The sequence below is a fragment of the Ambystoma mexicanum genome, chromosome 2p, assembly GCF_040938575.1.
Source record: "Ambystoma mexicanum isolate Mex_15411 chromosome 2p, UKY_AmexF1_1, whole genome shotgun sequence".
Taxonomy (NCBI): domain Eukaryota; kingdom Metazoa; phylum Chordata; class Amphibia; order Caudata; family Ambystomatidae; genus Ambystoma; species Ambystoma mexicanum.
Genome location: NC_090923.1, coordinates 1,156,093,938 through 1,156,116,567, shown reverse-complemented (window position 1 = coordinate 1,156,116,567; position 22,630 = coordinate 1,156,093,938). Strand labels below are relative to the sequence as shown.

Genomic DNA, 22,630 nt, shown 5'->3' with positions numbered 1-22,630 from the left:
AGCCAAAAAACGAGGAAAAAAAAAATTCCGAGGGGGTGGCAGGATAGGATGTCGATTGAGGGAATGTGGGTTGAGGGGAAGGCGGATTGGATATGAGCAGAGATCTTCATCTCTGTTGTCCCAGCAATAAAGTAGCTGTGATAGCTCAGTGAGTTAACGCACAGGCGGCAGCCACTTGAACGTTGTGGGGTACACTTCATTTTCCATGAACGTCGTGCCAACGAAAAAGCAGGGTTTTGCTCTGCATTAGAGTAAACCGGTTGTGGAATGTGTATATACAAGGGAAGGGGGTGTTTTTAGCTATTTGGGGCTTGTTAATTTGTAGGGCGTTTCAGTTTTTGCCAGGAGCCAGGGACAAAGGGGTTTGGGTCACCGAGTGACCAAGCAAGTTGGGAATGGCGGGAGCCACATCGCCGCAGGGGGGCACCCAGATGAGGTACAGTGCGGGCACTAGAAGTCAGTTACAGTGCAGCAATTGCTATTGCATAAGTTGAATTGAATTGCATTCGGTCATCACATATTTCGGAAAGGGTAATGTCGGTGTGCAAAGTGAAATATAACGAGGGAATATTCATGGGGGAGAGCAAATCAGGTGGGTATGCATGGGAGCTGGAATTGCAGGCAGAGGATGGGGGGAGTGGTTGCGGCCAAGAGTCCAGTGTTGGTTGGGGGCCATTGGGGGTATTGAGTAGGGTGCGGCCTGTGTTTCGTTGTTTGGCATGCAGCCATTGCTCAGGAATTTAGGGGCTCGTGAAATTAACAAAATTGGCACCCGGGCGCTCCGCAGATTTGAATGGTTTAATGAAGGGGGTGAGGCGGTGGTTGAATAAGATTTTGATTTTCATGTGCGGGGGCTGGAAATGGGCTCCGGGATGTTGTTATGACATGATGGTCATGAGGGGGATCCAAGAGAGCACAAGGCGATACTTAACAGGTAGCTGTACAGGCAAGGTAGGCCTCACATTTAGGAACCCTAGATGTAGGAATGCTTCCAACAGTCCTCAGTCCCGCCACTGCACCAGGAAGCAAGGACACCCTGAGACTCACATTGACCTCTCAACACAGCCCATAGGTGTAATCTCACTACCTGGGGTGCTTCCACCAAGTAGTTTAATCCCGTGGGCAGGTGACCGCTAGGAGACGTCTGATGGTGCCGAGGAGGGAAATCCATGCATTGCTTGTGTGGTTGGGGAAACCCTTTTGATTTGGAGGAGAATGGGAGGGAGATTATTGCCAGCTCTAAGCTGGTACTTGGGGTAGCAAATCTCTCGCCAGCCATCATTTCCCTCTGCCACTCACTGAATCAAGAAGCCTGTTTTGCCATTCAGTTTAATAAAGGCAAGCTGGAGGCGGGGCTGAAACGAGCTACCACCAGCAAAGCTAGTAATATACCACTGATCAGATGCTGCCATGACAGAAGGGTTGGGGGAAGCAGATGAAGCTAACCTTTATATGCCGGCCTTCAACCCTGCAGCTCTGCATTCCTTCAACCAGCCCCTATCACTCTACTTTCTGACAGAGTAAGAGTGGTCTATCCAGCAACTCATGTAAGGGCAGCACCACAAGCCAGTTTAGACAATTGTTTGTGCTAGTCTCATAATTGGGCGGCTTGTACTTTTGACCAACGGTTTTTGAAAATACCCTATTTCACACAACCCTTCCAAAAAGTGCACACAGAAGTACAAACAAATATGAACTACTCTTTTTTTTGGTGGTGGGCTTATTTGAGGTTTTGGCTATTAAGTGGCACTTTAGCATCACCTATAAGCCGACACTATTGGAACAGAGTACAGCTATGGAGAAATGGCATAGGAGGAGTGACTCAAATCTTGTAGGTGTTTGGTTATTTACCTACCCATCGACTGTACATGGCCATGTTAATCCCTATGGCCGTTACCAACCTCTTCCTGCCCCGACCCTCTCATACCCTCCCAATGCACATCCTCCTGGGATCTTAGAGCTCAAGCCTTAACATCAAACTTTGTGCTCGAAGTTCCTGCCAGTGTTTTTTCAAAGCAGTCTTCTGAGAGTTAATGACATAATTAGAGTTGCAGTATTTGCCAATGCATTCATCAAACCCATTTTAAACTTAGCTCTAGGTTCTGGAGGAGATGCAAATCAGAGACGTATGGCTGTTTGGTCCAGAATTTATGAAGTTCATTAAACAACTGCAAACAGTACAACGCAACACTGAAGGTAACTTGTTGAATCAGAAGAAAATGGGGTCATTGGGTTCATACACTTCCCTTGCCACTGCTACATATGATGATCCATTCTTGTATGAAATGTCACAATAGACTGATATTGTAACCATATTTTTCTTAGTATACTGAGGGATAATGCTTTGAGGCCACTTCCTGTGATGTCACCTGGGGGTGTGGTCAAATGACATCACGTCGAATGATATCACGTGGGGGTGTGGTCAAATGACATCACTTCCTGTGATGTCACTCTTGGGGGCGTGACATGTGATGTCACTTCCGCTACCCCTGGCATTTTGGTGAAATGACGTCCCTGGATACTGTAAAGCCCAGGACTCAGAGACAGCACAACACAGAGCATATTTATCGAGTGAGGGTGAATTTGTTTTCTATGAATGATGACAATTTATGAAAGCGTACATATTTGTTACAGCAAAAATCTTTTATACTCGTATTTATTTATTTTGCATTTATACGAGCGAGCAAAGCCCATGGGCATCTAAGCAATAGTGACAGTGAGGACCGATGGCACAGAGATGAGGCAGAGACATTGGTTGAAGAGGTGAGTTTGAGTTATTTCTGAACATGTGGTAGGAAAGTTCATCCTCTAAAGGGAGGGGGAGGTTATTCCACAGGATGGCAGCACAGACTGGGAAGCTGAAGCCTCCTGCCCTTTTGCGGTTGAATCTTGGTGTGATGAGGTAGTACCTGTAAGCGGACCGTTGGGCCCTCACCGGACTATGTTTCTTGAGTTGCAGTGCAAGTTAAGAAGGTGCTTTGTTAGGCAGGCATTGGTGGGCGATGGAAAGGATCTTGGATTTAATTCTGTCTTTGACCAGGAGCCAGTGAACCTATCTTCTTGCACCAGAGATATGGTCATGCTTACTTAAATCCAGTGCAGGCCAGAGGGTGTTGTTCTGTATTACTTGGAGTTTGTTTATGTTTTTTTAAGAAGTGCCACACAGAAATGCATTGGAATAGTCTAGTTTGGATCCAATGAGAGTTTGTGCGATTGCAAGCCGATTCTTGAAGGACAGAAATGGCTTACTAGCCTTTATGAGCTTTGTGGCACAGCCTGACAATGAGGCGATGTGGTTAACCTGCTGTGGCATGTTGAGTGTAGTGTCTAGGTATACACCCAAGGGTTTTACAGATGCAGCGACAGGGATTTTGTGACCACCAATGATGAAGAACTTGAATGCATTATTCAGTTTGACGAAGCGGGCATAGGGACCGATCAGGCAGAGCTCCGTTTTCTCATCATTGAGGCAGAGACTGTGTGAGGCCATCCAAGTTTGGATAATTTCGTAAATGGTGTTCACTTTGAGGGTGTCCTTTGTATTGTCACCGGAGAGAGGGATAAGAATTCTGGTGTCATCAGCGTAATTTGTATACGAGATGTCTAGAGAGTCAAGGTGGTAAAATAGGGGCATTGTGTAGACATTGTAGAGGGTAGGTGAGACACAGGAGGCTTGGGGCACACTGCAGGAGATTAGCGTGGGGTTGGCAACAGCATTGATGGGGAAATTCTGAGAGGTTCTGTTGGCCAAGAAGGATGCGATCCATTTGGCAGTGTCTGGGGAGAAGTGGGCCGAGGACGTGAGGTGATAGCAGAGCATCAGATGGTCAACGAGGTCGAAGGCCCCAGAGAGGTCAAGGAGTAGGAGGAGGGAGAGGTTTCCAACATCGTTCATGTCATCCAGTTGATTCTTAAGGTCCAGGAGGGCTGTTTCAGTCCCATGTCTTGGGCAGAAACCCGATTACCGGGGGTTCGAAATGTGGTGGGATTCAAGGAAGTCTTGAATTTGGAGGCAAGTGACTCTTTCAATAATTTTCAAGAGGAAAGGGACGGTGGTTATAGGCCAGTAGTTGCTATGGATCGCTGGGTCAAGAGAGGGCTTTCTGCACAGCAGGGTGATCCAGGATTCTTTGAGGGTGGATGGGACAGAACAAGTGGCGAAAGAGGAGTTGATGATGGCGATGATGAGCAGGGGTTCTGCACATTCCTTTACAAGGGAGGCTGGGCAAATGTCACCTTTACACCATGAGGTTTGGAGACACTTCATTATGACACCGATGGGCAGGGTCGGACTGGGACTAGAAATCGGCCCGGACACCCAAATAAAAGTGGCCCACACCTCGCCCCAAAAGGTGGCCCACCCCTCGCCTCAAAAAAGTGGCCCACCTCTCGCTCCAAAAAAGTGGCCCTCAAACCATCATCCGTGAATGGCGTCAATTCACAACTTTACAGAAAATGCTACTTATAGAGGGTTCATGTGTCTGTTACATTACAACACAACTCATAAAATAACATAGCTTTGCATACAGTTCTGTGACAGGGCCACAGCCCCCTGAGCCTCCATCCAGGGCCATAACAAAAGAAGACCCAGGGCTACAGCCTCCCCAGATACCCCACCCACCAGCAACGCGCCCGCTCATGGGAACTCCCCGAGCTCACCCAATCAGGCCCCATCAACAAACCTTGCACGCAAAGTGCCCCCGCCAGCCAGTTCCTCAAAGCCATCCTCTGAGACCCAATAGCTCAATTGGAGTTGCAAACCGCTACTGGTACAATAAAAATGTCTTAACCAGGTCATCCCAGCGCCACTTGACCCATAGGCATTCTGTGTGACCTGCTCTGAAGTCCTGTCAAAAACAAACACTGGCAAAGCCAACAGCACTGACCTGTGCACAAGTGGCATTTCTCAGGCACTGCTATTATATGCCCAAGTACTCGCTCGCACCATTTTGCACCTGCTGCCATCAATGGGCAGGTAATACCACTACAACCGCGCCTGGCAAGTGCCTTGGCCATGCCTACACAAAAGCCCAAACTGTTGGCATTGCCAATGTCTTACACTTGCATACAGAATGCGGCCCAGGACTACTCCCATCCTTCAAAAGGCCTTTGAACATTTCACTCAAATCCAAGACTTGTTACTTTACTGGCTGAAACCCTTATGAATGCGATTGGCAACCGCATAAAACAACTTTACAAATTCAAAGAAGCAACACCCCGTGGGCCACAGGAAAGGGAGAACCCTCCTGCCCCCTAGGACACAGAATCCGACCACATCTCCTTCAGAATATCACAAGGACAGAAGCTTTGCCTTTAAAATGACTATATTTGTCAATGGGGTCTGAGTAAGTATTTTTGTCCGATCCAACCACTTTATTCTCATGTTATCTTTTCACTGCTAGCACGTCCCAAGGCACCAATGGTAGCAACCACTGGCACCCAATGACCAACTTGGTGTCCCGTCATTTCCCCCCCATCACCTCCACTGTACAACGATCCATGCCACCTGCCTTTTGCCACAACTGCTGCACCCACCCTACCTCTGCACGTTCTCCACACAAGCGCGTCACCCCACACAACGCTGGTATAAATCTACAATAAACAAATACAGCGAGGGATTTTCAGCACACACAGCTGCACTTACTCCAGTGATACCAGGGTGACTACAAGCTGCATTCCCTCTATTGATAGTGAGTGGCTCACAACTGCACTCACTACAGTGGCACCCGAGTGACACACAGCTGCACTCACTCCAATGATACCAGAGTGACTCACAGCTGCATTCAGTCCATTAATACCCAAGTAACAAACAGCTGCACTCACTCGATTGATTCACAGCTGTACTCACTTGAGTGATACCTGAATTGCTCAGATCTGCACTCACCACAGTGGTACCCGAGTAACACACAGGTACACTCACTACAATGATACCAAAGTGACTAATAGCTGCATCCACACCATGATACAGGGGCGATTCACAGGCGCATTTACTCAGAGCGCTCAGGTTTTCCGTAGTCATGCGTGAGAAGGCAGTCCAGACCTGTTTTTACCTGGAATTCTGGGATTGAAGTTTTCCATCTTTGAAATCAGAAATAAAAAACGAAAAGTTCCAGAACTCAATGGGGAAAAAATGGGACTGGATGGATAACTGCAAACTCACTGGCTGACTGAAGTCACAGCTGATCAAACCACTAAAACAGAAGTAACCCACAAATACTCACACTAGTGCCCCCTCCCTCACCTTCCACAGTGGTGCCAGAGTGCCTCATAGCTGCGCTCACTCGTCCCAGTAATTCTGAGGGGACTCGAAGCTTCCCACACTCTGCAGTGATTTACAGGAGCTAGGAATATACCAGCGGACCCCCGCCTTGAAGGCAGGCATCAGCTGAAGGCTGACTACTACCCCAGTGCTGCTCCAAGTTGGTTTCGTCAAAGTATGCAAAGAAGCTGCCTGTAAATTCAGCTCAAGCCACACTAGCACTCACCCTAGCGTCAGTTCCTTACAAAAATAAAAAGCACCTCTAAAAAATAATAAACAAACACACACACAATTTTCCTGCTCCGGTCTCCTCGACTCTTTGGAAGGCGGAGGGCATTGTTATTTGAGGCCCTTACCTTCTCCTGGCCGGTAGCCTACATTTCCAGGAAAGAAGCAGGCCCAGGAACAGCAGCTGAGGCCCCCAGCCCAGCCCAGGCAGGCATCAGCTGAAGGCTGACTGAGACTCTCTGCACATGGGAAGGAGCGAGGCCAGACCCTGGGCTCCTGGGTCCAGGATCCCTGGGCTGAAGGCTCGACCAGCGCTCCATCAAGCGAGATGTAGCGGGCCCAGCTGGGAAGCCTTGGATCCTGGTCCACCACGCAGCTCACTGCTGCAACTTGTGGCGGGCACTGGAGGCGGTCGCGGAGAGCAGAGTCTGTGTAATATAAAACACTGGGAGGGAGCAGGCCAGGCTGAGGCAGCCCCGCCCAGCCCTGCTGCTCCCTCCCAGTGTTTTATAACACTGACTGCTGCTGGCGCCAGGGTGTTGCGAGCCGCGGCAGTTGGCCGCCGGCCCGCCGCATTTATCAAAGAAAGGTAACACTTCAGTGTTACCTTTCTCTGCATCTGCGGTGGGCCGGCTGCGGCGGGCGCGGGGCTGCAATTGCAAAGGATCTGTAAGTTACTTACTTACAGATCCTTTGCAACTTGCATCTCTGCGGCAAGGCAGAGGTCCTGGGGGTTGGTTCCTGAAGTGTGAAGCCCACGCCTGGGCCGAAACCGGCCCGCGTGGGCTTCAGGAACCGGCCCCCAGGTCTCTCGCCATGAGTTTACATCGGCCACGGGCCGATTGGCCGACGCCCCAATCCGACCCTGCCGATGGGTTGGAAGTGGAAGAGGGGGGATGTCCACTGATGTTCCAGGTTGAAGGGTGGGTGGTGAGACGGCTCGTGTGTAGGAAAGCTTAGTTTTGATTTTGGCTTGCAGTTCTGTAATTTTCCCATTGAAGGTATCTTGGACATTGTTGCACCAAGGCTTGTCTTTCACAACTGCAGATGGGGGAATAATGGGGGCTTCTAGCTCTCAGAGGATAGCGAACAGTTCATGAGAGCTGGAGAATGCATTGGTGATTCTTTCGTTATAGGTGGCGGCTTTGGTGGCGTGGATAGTTTGTTTGTAATGCAAGGAGATTTTAGAGAAGCAGACTTTGTTTACTGTAGTGTTTTCTTTTTGCCAGGCGGCTTCGCCTGCCCTTTTTTTGGCTGCACTGACGGCATTGGAGTGTGAGCATGGACCAGCTTCGATCCAGCGAGAAAAAGGGCATTTCACTACGATCATGTAGCGGTACCATTGGCACACTTGCATCATGTCCGCATAATCTACGTGGAGATGTTGAAAAGGCCCATTCAGGTGCGGTATTGCTTGTCGCACTACACGCAACATGTGACCTGCATTACATTTTGTACGTACTATGCAGTTATCCATATAATTGGTGATATATTTTCCACCAGATTGGGACAGAACCAATCTTCCCCAATATGTGCAGCAAGAACATCCTTACTAAGGTGAATGGTGTAGTGCAGCTGCATGAGTGCAATCTGCAACAATGTCGCGGGAATCATCAGCTTTCCTGTGCTCTCCAGTCACCACAATGCATCTATAGGGGATATTGAACATCCTCTCTTCACCCACTACTGCTTCTCTTCTATTGGTGCACACCCCTGAAACTCCACTATTTGGGTAATGGGCAATTAACTATACCCTTCTCTCAATATCATGTTACGCATGCATACGCGTGTGTTAGATGGGGTGTCAAAGTCATTTATTTCTTTAGAGTATGCTGCTCGCTTTGCTTCTGTGTCTGCGGCTTCATTGCAGTGGGAGATCATGTCCTCGCCCCTCGTGTGTGCCTGGCACTTCACAACCACTATGGCTAATGGGAGTTTTAGTGCGTCTATGAGTCTGGCCAATAGGGGTGCATGCTGCACTGGTGTGCTGTCAGCACATTGATAGCCCCTCTTTTCTCCAACGCGACAGTCCAGCATGTACTGTGGACATCACGTAGGCCGAGTTGGACAGTGATCTCCTCATCCTCATGCGCTTCTAATGCTATTGTAAGAGCTACTTGGTCTGTCGCTTGTGCTGAAAAATGTGAAGGCAATTTCACACTCGCCACTACTTCGACTGTCCTGCTCAGTTTTATTTTTACTACTGCCATCCCAGTATGTCTCTTTTCTGTCATCTGGTCTATAGTTGAAGATCTGTCAATAAAGAGTACTTCCTCTCTTTTGAGGGCATTCTCTCCTGCCCTGGAGTTGCCGTCATAGTGTTCTGTGTATGTTGTACAGTCGTGTACATAATCTCCCTCCTCTACTGGTTCAGCTATAAACGTTGCTGGATTTACAATTCTGCACCTCACTATTTTTATCACTGGATTCGAGATGATTACCTCGTATCCAGATGCTCTCGGTGTGGCCAATGTGCTCTTGGGCTCTTCAAGAATAGCAAAAATGGCATGCTCCACGTAAAGTGCGGTACTGCAACCCATTGTGGTACTCACAGATTTCTCCACTGCAACTGCAGCAGCAGCCAATGCTTGTTTGCAAGGGTGGTGTCCTCTGATTACTGGGTCTAAGTGTCCACTATAATAAGCCATTGCTTTGTGCCCTAAGGTCGTTTTCTGGGTGAGCACCGCTGTCATCATTACTCCGTTGGAGTATTAGAACAAATAGGAATTCCTGATTACAGTGAAGAATTCTAACACTGGCGCCATACATATTGCCCCTTTAATTTCCTCAAATGCTTGAGTCATCTCCTGTATCCATGTCAAGTTACTGTCCATCCTCTGGGCCTCCCGGGGCCCGCTTTAAAGGGATCTTGTGTTTGTGCTATAATCAAACACCCAGGCCCTGCAATAATTACAGAGTCCTAAGAATTGCTGCATTTCCCTTACCGTCTGTGATGGTGGCGTTCTAAAGATCGCCTCTGCTCTTTCTGAGGTTACCTTTTTACCTTCCTGTGATATTAACTGTCCAATTTACAATACCTTATTTTGGCAATATTGAAGTTTCGCCATGTCCACCTTATAACCCTTTTCTGCAAACACTGTCAGCAACTGTACTGAATGTTTTTGACACTGTTTTTCTAATATGCTGCAGACCAGGATATCGTCTATGTACTGAATGACTGTGCTTTCCAGATGTATGTTCCCTAGGTCCATTTCAAGGACCCTATTAAATATTGAAGGTGATTTGCAATACCCTTGTGGAAGTCTCAGGTGTTTTCACTTTTTATTTCTATATAGAAAGGATGTCAGATCTTGTGATTCCTCATGAAGTGGTATAGAGAAGAAAGCGTTCTTCAAATCGGAATGCTACATATTATTGTCGCTGGATTGTGAACTAACGGAAACTCTGCTTCAACAATATGGTTGAGCGGGCACAAGTCCTGAATAAAACACCATGATCTCCCTGTCACCTTCTTCACCGAGTACACAGCCATGTTACACTGCGATTCTAAAGGCACCAAAATCACTTGCTGTACAAACGGGAAAATTGGCCCAAAATGCCTTATCTGCCTCCCTGGACAAAGGATATTGTTTTGCCCTTGGTAAAATCAACCCTGGCTTTAGCTTGATTTTGACAGCTCCTACTCCCTTTAGCAGACCAACGTCATATGGACTATTGGTCCATAAAACACTCAGTACTTTCGATAGGTGGTCTTCAGGAAATGGCAGTGGTGCCTTTTTCAGTAAGGCCATTCTTTGTGGTACTTCCCTGCAATTCTCACCCAAAAGGAAATGCTCATGAAGAACACTGTCTCGAGGTCTGAACGGTCGTCTCGGAACAGATCTTCATCTGTCAAGTGAGTCAGTCAGCGCCCTTCTCCTACCACGATTACTGCTCTCCACGCCCGTCCTGTGTCCCCAGTCCCGTGCAGTACTATCTTCTCGTCCCTCACTATAACCATCTCTAGTTCTAGTGGGAACACTTGTCCCTCCTTCTCATCTAATGGGGTCTCTGGCCTGAACAGAAATTCATTGGGCAAACAAAGTAGTTTGCCCTGTATCCCTGGTAGCCATGCTAATAGTACTTCCACTCCATATTGGAATACCTCAGGGTTCACTGGCACCCCCTCTGTATGGTCTGACTGCAAAAGGCCTGAATGAGTTCTCGTACATTCATGTAGTAAATTCCTGCGGTTGAAAATCCAATAGATGCAAGTTACCAACAGTGCACAGGAGCATTTCTTCAACACATTTTCATGATGCCTTTTCCCATGATATGTGCCAGTATAAAACTTTTTCACACTGGTTGTGCCCATACATTTCCATGCTAACTGCAGCATTATACCCTAGTATTCTGATATAAGAACATACTCATGCTTGTTTTATGCAAAATGGCAGTTGTGATACTGTAGGAAAACATGTCCATGTTTTTTCTGCCACTATATGGCAGTATCCCCACGTAAGAACATAAGAACATAACCCAGTTGGTGTTACCATTAAAAATGCATGGAGTGTGCATGAAGTGTGTTGGGAGCTGTATTCCTCCCTAAGGTGGTGGCAAACCGTGTACCAAACTGTGTGCGGCAAACCCCAAAAAGGTGAGCCAGCTTGCTGCACTAAAGTGTCGGCAGGGCAAGCAGGGGCCGCATATTGCATCCCGCATCCCACATCCCGCATCGGTATTTCCACCGGAGCAGCTGCTCCCGACCCAGCAGGGATGCAGCAGGGACTTTTGAATTGCATGGACTACCTTTGTTGTGACTAAAGTGGCTGAAAGCGGCAGAGAGTGAACGGTTGCTGCAGTGCTTTGGCTGCGTTCATCTAGGACGCCTGGAGACATCTGACGAAATTATTCAATCAAGTAAGCCACATGTTTTAACACCTGCTTCTGATTAACGTTATTCCTACTACATGTCCCGCCGAATATTTACTGCGGTTGACTTACCCATTGTGACTTCTTTGAACTCAGCAGGCAACGAGGACAAGGGAACGCAGGACTTTCTTAAATTTGTTTTTCTTTCTTCTGTGAATCCCAGTGGTGTGTGCTCAATAATCGCACAGGCATCCTGTTAGCTGTTTCATCACCTTATACATTAAATCAAACAAGGAAGGTGACTGGGCATACTTCAGACTTTGAACCTTTGCTATTGTTTTGATGGAAATTGCACGTGCAGTTCGTTAACTCTAATATTGGAGTTGTGATGCAGAGTCTTGTGGTCTGCCTGCATCTGCTGCCAACATTGAGGATTTCCAGTCCCCTTTCTTTGTTCAGCTGTTCACCGTTCTAAAAACCCTGCCAGACCGCGGAATGGGCCGTGAAGCCCTTCTGAATCAGTGTTGCCAGGTCCGCTTATTATAAGCGACTTTGGGCTTGTTTTTGCCCAAAGTCGCTTATAATATTTGGAGGTCGCTTGTCGCGGTTTTCGTCCGCTTGTTGGACCGTCTGTGCGTGTGTAATTGGGCTTGTTTATATAGCTGTTAAGCCCATTACACGTCGCACAGAGCGTCCTGCACTGGGCTGCTGGCAGCACTTGATGGCAAATGCTGCTTTGTCTTGCTCTCGGGTGCGCCCTGTATTTTGAATATGCTTAAGTGTTTAGCACCGATGGGATCGTTACTTGCCCACCAGGTGGCCCATCAATGCCAAATGCCTAAACATATGCAAAAAAAGCGCACTTTAAAAGTGTTGTCATGCAGGCAGACACACTGACATGTAAAGATGTAAAGAAGGGGATTGGTTTAGTTTAGCAAGCGTCACTCTATAGCAATATTATCCTGGTGATATCCCCAGTGCTGACGCATTATCCACTAACATCCTTTATTTATTTATTTTTTAAAAACGTTTTTTTCCAAGACTGGGTTAGAGGATTATTGGAATCTATATAAAACATTTTCTCAGGAAGATGTATTCAGGAAGGCCATGTTTCTTTTCAGCTTCCAATTGGCCATGTTACAATATTATATAGCGCCTTGGATTAAGGCGCTATATAAAACAATAAATACAAATATTTCAGGGCCGTATTATTTTGCAATCTGGGACTTCTAGTCACCATGCAATAAAATATTGTTGTTCTAACACACTATGTCAGTGTTCTGTCTATGTACGTTTTTTCTTGTTGTGTTATGTTTCTTACTTTTGAGACCTTTCCACAACTTTTTAGGTGCACGCTTGTTTTTTCCGCTTATTTGGATGGGAGTCAGCTTGTTTTGGGCTTGTTTTTGAAGGGCATTCAGCTTATTTTTTCCTTCCGACCTGGCAACACTGAAGTTCTGATACCAGAACAACCGCACGCACCTGGAAGATCACTACTTGAACTAGCGGTAGCGGCAACTTTTAAATCTACTATTGACTGCATTCTAACAACTGCTTGAAACATCCAGCTTGTTTTTCTTGCCCCTTGGAGAGACCCTGCTCTGACTGCCTGGTCCGCTGAGTGTGTGTTGACCTGCAGTCTACTTCCCAGCTGGCCGAGTGTCCATTTCTTTTGTCAAGCTGTAAGTGCTTGGTCTTGCAATGCTGGAGACCTGAGTTCTAATCCAATGTCCGGTATCTCTCTATGGGTTGCCAGGTTTTTTGTGAAAAACCTGCTCGAGGGGTTTGTTTCCAACCAATGCCATTATTTGTTTGGGGATCATGGAGTTGGTTTGTTTTGGTTGGTTTCATGTTTGCTTCACTATGTGTATGGATAATCGGGTGAGGGTCGCGGTACACTGCACTGCTGAGCGGACAGGTGTACGGGTGGCCTGCCCGCGCCATGTTGTGGCGATTGTTTACAATGTGTTCTCTCAGCAGATGGCCACTGTGCCAGGTCCGATTGCTTTTGTTAATATTACTGCATGTTTTCTCGATTATGATGGCCGCTGTGCCACATTTCATGCATTTCTGCATGTTTTTCTATATCTGATGGCCGCCGCGCCAGGTTTAATGCTTTTCTGCATTTTTTCGTAAATTGGATGGCCGCCGCGCCATGTTTAATGCTTTTCTGCATGTTGTCATAAATCGGATGGCCGCCGCGCCATGTTGCCATGTTTAATGCTTTTCTGCATTTTTTCTATATCGGATGGCCACCGCGCCACGTGTCTTGGTGTGTTGCTTCTGGGTTTTGTCAAGATTTTGGCCGCCGCGCCACATTTTGTTCAGTAGAACGGGCAACATGTTTTTTCCACACGTGGGTGGTGGCGTTCATCCCATTAAGGTTGACCTGTTATTCAAGGCTGCGCGCAACGGGTGCATTAGTTGGGCGGAGAGCACGATTCCCATTGGTGGCTGTCGCTAGGTTCAATTAAGCTCACAGGAATTTGGGTACGAAGCGTGGTCCACGGCCCGCAGATGGAGGTATACGCTGCCTATGCGGCGCGCATTAGGCATAGCTCTCAACCATTTGTGTCGCAAAAGCGGGTGAAAACACCCGATTTTATTTTTGGCGGGTGAGAGGCCCATTGAAACAAATGGGCGTGCAGGAGGCTTGGCAGGTGAGTCAGCTGTTTACAAGGCGGTTGTCACCCGCCAAAAGTGTGTGAGTTGAGAGCTATGCATTAGGTAGCGGGGTCAAAACCCGCGGCAGCGTTTTGCAAATTTTCGGGGTAGCCTGCTGCGCAACGTTGTAATCGCAAGATGGAGTGGGGTTACGAATTGTGAGAGCAGCTACTGTGAGGCTTTCAATGCATGCAGGCATGTTTCACCGCTGGGTGGCAGCCGGGCAACAGTATGTGGCTGAAGGCTTCTTAGGCGTGGGGTATGTATTTGTACCGCTGCTTGAAGATTGTTTGAATTACTGAAGTTCGCGGGATGAATTTAGCTTGGAATTAGCTCAGTGCAATGTTGAGTGAGCAGGGGTCAGGTTCAAAATGGATGAACAGTACTTAGGTGTTTCTGCAGTTAGTAATGATCACGGTCCCCTCGCCGCGTGGAAGGGAAGCCCCAGCTGTTTGTTGCCCGCAGCACCACGTGCAATAACGGGCACAATTTTTCTTCTTCTTAATTATCGAACGCGTGGGCGGACCCACGCAGGCGCTTCCCCATCCCAAAGGATGATGTGCACCAACCAACACACAGGCCACACTTCCACACAAATCACCAGCTACCCAACCACACCCTCCAAACCAACACCACCAGCTACCCCACCGCAAACACACCCCCCCACCACTCAAAACACCACCCAGCGAGCCCCGGAGACCGGCGCAGACCCACGAGACCCCAGCCCGTACGCCTACACATGCGCTTCAGGCGAGGCACCGTGCGCTGCCGCCCACCCACCGCGACCAACCCGAGCGACTCCCACACAAACCTCCAGCCACCAAACCACAAACAACCACCACCCCCAATTCAACACCACCAGCCACCCCACCGCAAACAACCACACCCCACCAATCCACACCAACAGTCACAACACCACAAACTCACACCACCCAGCGAGCCCGGAGACCGGCGCGCAGACCCTCGAGACCCCAGCCCGTATGCCTACACATGCGCTTCAGGCGAGGCACCGCGCGCAGCCACCCACCCACCGCCACCAACCAGAGCGACTCCCACACGAACCACCAGCCACCTAACCAAAAACAACCACACCCCACCAATCCACACCAACTGCTACCCTACCGCAAACAAACGCCCGCCACCAACTTACACCCCGAGAGAGAGTCCATGCTGAAAGCTGCCCAGGCGCAATTTTGCTCGCACACAGGGCCACGATTCAAACAAATTCAGGCGCGCACGACGCGACAAGTATGGATTGATGTGGCATTATATTCGTTTCAGTGTGATTTTCCTGAAAATCGTGCCATCGACCCGCCCCCTAGTTTGGTTGGTTAGTTGGATTGTCAGCTAGGAGCAGCAACATTGAGGGTTCATATCCCATCTTGTTAACTGAACAGGCAGGTGAGGCCTAGTACAGGTGAATGGATCACCAGCTGCAGAATTTTTAAGCAGGGTGGATGCGGCACCAAAAGTAATATTGCAGTAAAAATGGGCTCTTGGAAGAACTGATTCATGGGCAGATATACGCATGGCTAAAAAATCAATTTGTTAATGAATTACTTTTGTCTGAATACAGGTTTGATCAAAGAATCAAGCGTATAGCGAAGGATTTGATTTTTTCAACGCAATAAAGAAGAGAGTGGTAAGGTACAGGCCTAGGTTTCTTCCGTTATGTTTAGGTTTTCAACAAACGGCTAATAAGAAGGTGTATTCCCAGCACTGCACACCCTAACTTTCGTGATATTGATTTTAAACCTTTTTCAACTTTAGGATGTCTGTGGAAGACTTGCAGGACCTATTTCATACCATTGAGGAAGTGCCCAACACCCCAGGTTCGAGGAGGACAAGGGGGCAATCTGGGACTTATTCCAGGAAAGGATGTGCAGCGAGAGGAAGGGCTGGGCCAAGAAAGTTCTGAAAGGAAACCAGCCAACGCCCCCCCAGCCCTTGGTTGTAGATGTCCAGATTTGCCCACCTCCTCTGGTGGACACCCCTCCCCCGAGTGTTATTACCCTGAAGCCCTTACCCGTTAAGAGGAAGCGCCAGCAAAAGGGTAAGAGAACGATAGAGGTGGTTCAGGTGGCGCCACCACCACAGGTTCCCAATGACCTAGCTCTAGTGGGGTCTGGTACCACAGCTCTACCGTCCATTACTATACCAGGTGCTTCTGGAACCACCCACATGCATGCGGTGCCTACAGCACCAGCCCTGTTACTAGCGCCAAGTGCCTATCCAGCAGGGGTATCCCCAGGCAGCGGCATGATGGGTAATGAAAGGTTTGGTATGTTGCTAGAGGAAATGTTGATGATGGTCAGGGGAGTTGGGGCCGGATCCTCAGTAGTAGTCAACCAGCCGGCAGCGAGGAGTGTTTTTGGAGGGCCCTAGTGTGAACATGCTTGGCAATATTGCACCCCCAACGCCTACATCCAATTCCCCCACACTGCCCCCTGTGACAAGCGGCAGCACCGCACGAGCTGCCCCTACATTGCCCCCAGCAACTCCAGAAACAAATAAACCAGTGGCGGTTGCTCCCTTGTTATCTGGCAGGTCCTCCTTGGCCTTACATATACCCCGGGATATGAAAGAGCAGATATGGGCCAGAAAATATTTTGACATATGTAGCCTGTCGGCAGTTGAGGATGCTGGGCCCAATTTAACGTTAAGTGCTGAGGAAAACAATAAGAAGCACAGAAAGTATCAGCCAGAGGAGAACATAGCTAACTGGTAAAAAAGCGTTCGCCATTATGTCAGTGATAGTGATGGAAAAGAATCCGGAGCACGGCTCGGGTTTGGTAAAATATAGGGAATCAATTGTGGGGGAGGCTAAACAATATTGCTCTACAGGGTGGCTGGATTATGACAGGAAATGTAGGCATATGATGGAAGACTGCTCCACTATGACATAGGACCAGAAAGAGATGGATGGTTGGGTCACTTACATGGAAGGTAAGCAAATGACTAGTATTGTTTGGGCTGATTTGTATAAGGGTGGTAGGAAGAATTGGCATGGTAAGAAAAATCAGGGCAGAAGGGGTCGCCCCTTTCCCAATGCCCCCCAGGGATGGGGGGGGGGGCAAGATTTAGGTGCTGCAAGCTCAAATGCATACGGGCCTCAAGAAGACAGAAAGACAGGCGGCAATGCATGCCGGTTCTTTAACAAAGGCAATTGCACCTGGGGACGCAAATGCAGGTACAACCATGAGTGTGAGAAGTGTGGGGGGAGCCATCCGCTCGTCAAGTGCATCAAGCGGGAAGGTGCATCCGGGGGCAGGGGTCAGCGCAAAGGACAGTAAGTCCCCCAGTACTGTTTTACCCCCCCACAGTAACCTTGGCAGTGAAACAGAGCATGGATTTAAAGGTGAAGGTCCCTCCCCAGTCAATCTGCCCATTTTAGTGGAGCACCTAAACCATTACCCCAAACGGCGGGAGAGGGAGTTGGTATTGCAAGGTTTCACGGAAGGATTTGTCATTCCTTAAAAGGGACATCTGACCTGCCGGTTGGCAAGGAACTTACCTTTGGCTATGGATCTGCCAGGTGAGGTTGAGAAAAAGATTGCAAAGGAACTAGAATTGGGCAGAATTTCTGGACCTTTTGAGGCCCTCCCAACTTCATCGTGTCACCGCTAGGCATAGTTCCCAAAAAAGCTGGGTAAGTTCAGGCTCACCCACCACCTTTCCTATCCAACGGGGGAGTCGGTGAACGACTGGCTGAGCCCGGAACAATGCTCCGTGCATTATGCCTCCTTTGATCAGGCTATGGTAGTGGTGGCTAACATGGGAAAAGGGGCTTTGCTTGCCAAAGTTGACATAGTCTGCATTCCGCTTACTACCGGTGAACCCGGCCAGCTTTCACTTGCTGGGTTTTCGGTGGAAAGGGGGTTTTTATGTTGATAAATGTATGCCCATAGGTTGCTCTGTGTCTTGTTTTTTTGAAGCATTCAGTACGTTTCTGGAATGGACTGCGGGCAGATTAGAGCAATGGGGGGCAACGGTACATTATTTGGATGACTTTCTATTCTCAGGCAGGGATGGGTCCAGTGACTGTGCACTGGCAATGTCTGCTTTCCAGCTTTTGATGAAGGAGATGGGAGTTCCTCTAGCTCCAGTGAAGACAGAGGGACCGTGTAGGGTCCTAACTTTCCATGGCATTGAAATAGATACTGTTGAAGAGACGTGTAGGTTACCCGAGGAGAAAATCAAGGGGTTGAAGGCAGAGATTGAGAATAACCTGGTAAAAGACAGGACTACCCTTGAAACAATGCAACAGCTCCTGGGGAAGCTGAATTTCGCTGCCAAAGTTATCCCGGCAGGCAGGGTTTTGCACGCAGGTTGGCTAGGGCAACTGCAGGTGTAGTGCAAAAACAACACCATATTAGACTAAGCGCTGCCTTAAAGGGGGACCTAAGGATGTGGTGCAAATTTCTAGACCGCTTCAACGGGGTTCAGATTTGGCGGACACCGTGGGAGACCAGTGTCGAGCTGCAGATGTTTTCAGACGCAGCAGGGAGCAAAGGTTTTGGAGTGATCTTATGGCCTGATTGGTGTGCCCAGAGATGGCCACAGCAGTGGCACAAGAAAGGCAGGACAAGGAACATCATGGTCTAGGAGATGTTTCCCATCGTGGTCGCCCTATTGTTGTGGCCAAAAGTGCTAGCCAGCAAGAGAGTGTGCTTTTGGTCAGGTAACAAGGCGATGGTCCAGGCCATTTACTTACAGTCAGCATCTTGCCCAGCCATGTTGAGTTTGCTCCGTAAATTGGTGGTAATATGCCTGTACAACAATATTGAATATAGAGCTCGACATGTGCCGGGCACTGCAAATATCGCTGCTGACGCTCTTTCTCGCTTTCAGTGGTGCAAGTTTCGGAAGGCCCATCCGGCGGCCCGGCTGGAGAAAACACAGTTCCAGAAGGTGTGGTGGCAGCTGGTGGAGTGGACAGGGCGCTCTGCGAGTTAAGTGAGCGTTCGCTTACGTCCGGCGTCCGGGCTAGATACCTGCAGAATTATGGTAAGTTCAAGAGCGTAGCCATTGGTTTGTGTGGTGTTAAACAGAATGCTGAGGAACAGCTACGTGCGTTTGTTGTTTGAGCACACAAAGAAGGCAAGTTAAAAAGCTGGGCTGCATCACATCTAGCGGCGGTAGCATTCCATTTTAAACTGGAGGGAAAAAGTGATCCCACGAAAGGGTTTTTGGTGCGCACCGCTCTGAAAGGCTGGGCCCGATCGGAGCTCAAGCACAAAGACATGCGCAAGCCCATTGACTTTGGGTTTTTGGTAAAGTTGTTATCCTCACTGACAAGTGTGTGCTTCAATGAGTATGAAATATCACTGTTCAGGCTAGTATTCTCATGGGCCTTTTTTGGGGCATTCGGGATTAGTGAGCTTGTTTCGGCATCCAAAAAAGACATATCGGGGCGGGCCGTTGCGTTGGGGGATGTTTCTCTTTTTTGCAAGGGCACGTTAGAAGGGGTCACTATCAAGTTAAGAAGAAGTAAAACAGACCAGTTAGGAAAAGGTTTTAACATTGTATTGCATGGGGCCCCCCTCAAAGAGTGTTGCCCGGTTCACCTCCTCACTCTTCCTAAGGATCAGAGCAGCGGGTGCTGGCCCTCTGTTAACCCACGCCGACACTTCCCACCCTTTCTGTTTTTCAATTCCGTAAAGTTTTGGCCATGTCCCTAGGGGTCTTGGGCATCCAAGGGGAGGGCTAGTCCACTCACAGCTTTAGAATTGGTGCGGCCACCACGGCTTTCCAGCAAGGCATGTCTCCCTGGGCTATCATGAAGTTAGGTAGGTGGGAGTCTGGCCGTTATCGGCTCTATGTGCGCCCGCAGCCCAGTGCATTCCCTGAAGAATTTTAGATGCCCTTCTCCCACAAGTACAGTTGCAAGGTGGCTGGGCAAGGGGATCTGGGGATTGTTATGGTGAACGACCTATGACATGCAATTTTTTTCCAACAGATGATGCGGTGTGGCTGATCGGCCACACGTTTGTGACGTGGGCGGAAAGAAGGGCTAGGCAATGGACAATTGGCCACAACCTAGGATTTAAGGGCACTGCATGTGTATGGCTGGGCACATCTGGAATGAGGTGGCACTCTTTGCTGCCCGCCATTCACTGGCAACTCCGGTGGAGGCGTGCACCAAAGAGGATGGTCATTCACTTGGTGGGCAACGATTTGGCCAAGTTGGGTCGGGGACTCTTGCTGGCCCAGATACAAGTTGCTTTGCGCATAACGGCACAGGAGTTACCAGGTACTGACATTTTCTGGTCTGAAATGGTACAAAGACAGGTTTGGAGGGATGCCATTTCCTTGACTGGCATGGAAAAATCCAGGAAACGCCTCAATAGGAGTGTCAAAAAATTCACAAAGGCATAGGGCCTTGGTTACATAGGCCATTGCTGCTTGAACTCCTTTCCTTCCCATTTTCACGCAGAGGGTGTGCACTTATCCGACAAGGGCAACAATGTATTCTTAACAGCTATACTAGGGGCACTAAGAAGGGCAGACTGCAGATGATGTTATGGCAAGTGTGGTCTTAATGGTATATTGGTCATAGGGAGTACTGTCCTAAGGTATGGGGGCATTGGTGGCAGCGGAAGCCACCACCAAAGCGTGGCGGAGTATCAGGGCGGTCCTAGCCAATGAGGGCCTTTCACGCTGCAGCTTCGGCGGCAGCAGCTCGGGATTGGCCGGGCTCAAGCCGATCTCTCGACGGGCACTGACTTCCCTTCTTTAGGGCTCTAGGCCAACAACCTCATTGTCAGTGCCCCTGAGTGTCTTGCTGGTAGTAACCAGATGTTTGTCAGTTTTTGCCGGTGGCAAATAGGATGACATGGTTGACCCTTACCTGACTGTGATATATATATATATATATATATATATGTGGCTGGGACCGTCCCAAGTTTTTGTTATGCTCCTAATAAACTGTGACCTTTGTACATTTAAAAAAAACCTTACAAAAGTTGTCTGTGGTTATTTCATCTAATGTGTGTTGGACTGGCCACAGGAGGTGGGGTGTCCAATGGGGATCTCCCCGCTAAGAGGCTGACTGGCCTCCGCAGGGGGCGCTAGAGGGACAGCCTACATAGCGTGCTGTCCCCTCTGGCTGCCCCCTTCTGGGTTAGGGCCTGCCTCTGTTCTTCCTCCTCTGGCGAGGCGGAAGAGGCGTCCCCCTGGGCCTCACTTCCGGTCAGATTCCCGGGGGATGCTTATAAGGCGGGAGCTGCAGACAATCAGTCTGCAGCTCCCGCCGGTGAACTTGATCCCCACCCACCCACACCAGTTATTAGTGTTAGGAAGAGAGCAATATGTAAAGGATCACATGCATGGAGGTTACGCATGAAGCAGTGGAACTAAGATTAATGTAAATAATAGAGTTGGAAGGATCATGGTGAGGCAGTCGTATCATCATCAAAAAAGTTCATGTAAAGATCATAGTAATGACATAATGTAGAAATAGGATATTTGTGTTGTGTGACTTTGTTACTAATTTCTTCTTTTTGTTACAGGCGGAATATCGGGGCGGTCCTAGCTAATGAGGGACTTTTACGCTGCAGCTTCGGCGGCAGCGGCTCAGGATTGGCCGGACTGGAGCCGATCCCTGGATGGGCACTAACTTCCCTTCTTTAGGGCTCTATGCAAACAAGCACCTTGTCAGTGCCCCTGAGTGTCCTGCTGGTAGTAACCAGATGTTTGTCAGGGTGGTCAGTCAAAAGGCCAAAAAAATAATACCGAATGACAAAAATCTCGAAAAAAAAAAATATCGAATTATTTATGTGTTTATGGGGTCAGGTAAGTAAAAAAAAAGGGTTAAAATAAAAAAAATAGAAAAAAGGAGGCTTGGGGGGGGGGGGAACCCCCCCATTTAAAAAAAAAAAAACATCATAAAGAAATTTTTTTTTTTCGGCCTTTTTTTCGAGATTTTTTTTTTCGAGATTTTACAATTCGGTTTTATCACTATAAACCGTTTGTCAGTTTTTGCCGGTGGCAAATAGGATGACATATTTCACCCTTACTTGGCTGTGATATATATGTGGCTTGGACCGTCCCAAGTTCTTGTTATGCTCCTAATAAACTGTGACCTTGTACATTCCAAAGAACCTTACAAAGTTGTCTGTGGTTATTTCATCTAATGTGTGTTGGACTGGCCACAGGATGTGGGGGTGTCCAATGGGGATCTCCCCGCTATGTGCAGGACAGCCATTTCTAATTTGCATCTAACTACGAATTCCTTGAGAGGTAGGAACAGTCACAAAGAGCCGCGCTCGGGAGACTGTGGGAGCTCGCCCCTTTGATCAGAGAAGGTACAGAGCTGTCTTTAGAATAAAACAAAGATGACCTCACAGTCCAACTTGTCCCTTGCCGGACAAGTAACAAACCGTGCTAACATAAATAGCCCTAGAACCAGACAACAGGAGAAACGCTATATAAAAAAAAAAAATGAAGACCGCATTTGATCTCTCCCTGCAACCTACAATAGAACAAGCCCTCTTTAAATCCCCCACAAACAAGAATAGATGAAAGAGAACACTCAAGATAATATGAAACAACCACACTCACCTGATTGTACTGAAGTACCCCAAATGGAAATCTTAGGAGTAGTGAGGCTCGAGCCAGCTCCAATAACGACAGACACCACACCTCCTCACTGTTCCATCGTGCAAT

General features: G+C 48.4%; 1 long non-coding RNA gene across 1 annotated transcript; it reads left to right on the top strand.

Moving 5' to 3' along the window:
• The first annotated feature begins 12,720 nt into the window (after positions 1 to 12,720).
• On the top strand, positions 12,721 to 22,074 carry LOC138567255 (uncharacterized). The gene is made up of 2 exons (XR_011302146.1): positions 12,721 to 12,807; positions 18,815 to 22,074. It is a non-coding gene; the product is annotated as an uncharacterized lncRNA (long non-coding RNA).
• Positions 22,075 to 22,630: the final 556 nt, after the last annotated feature.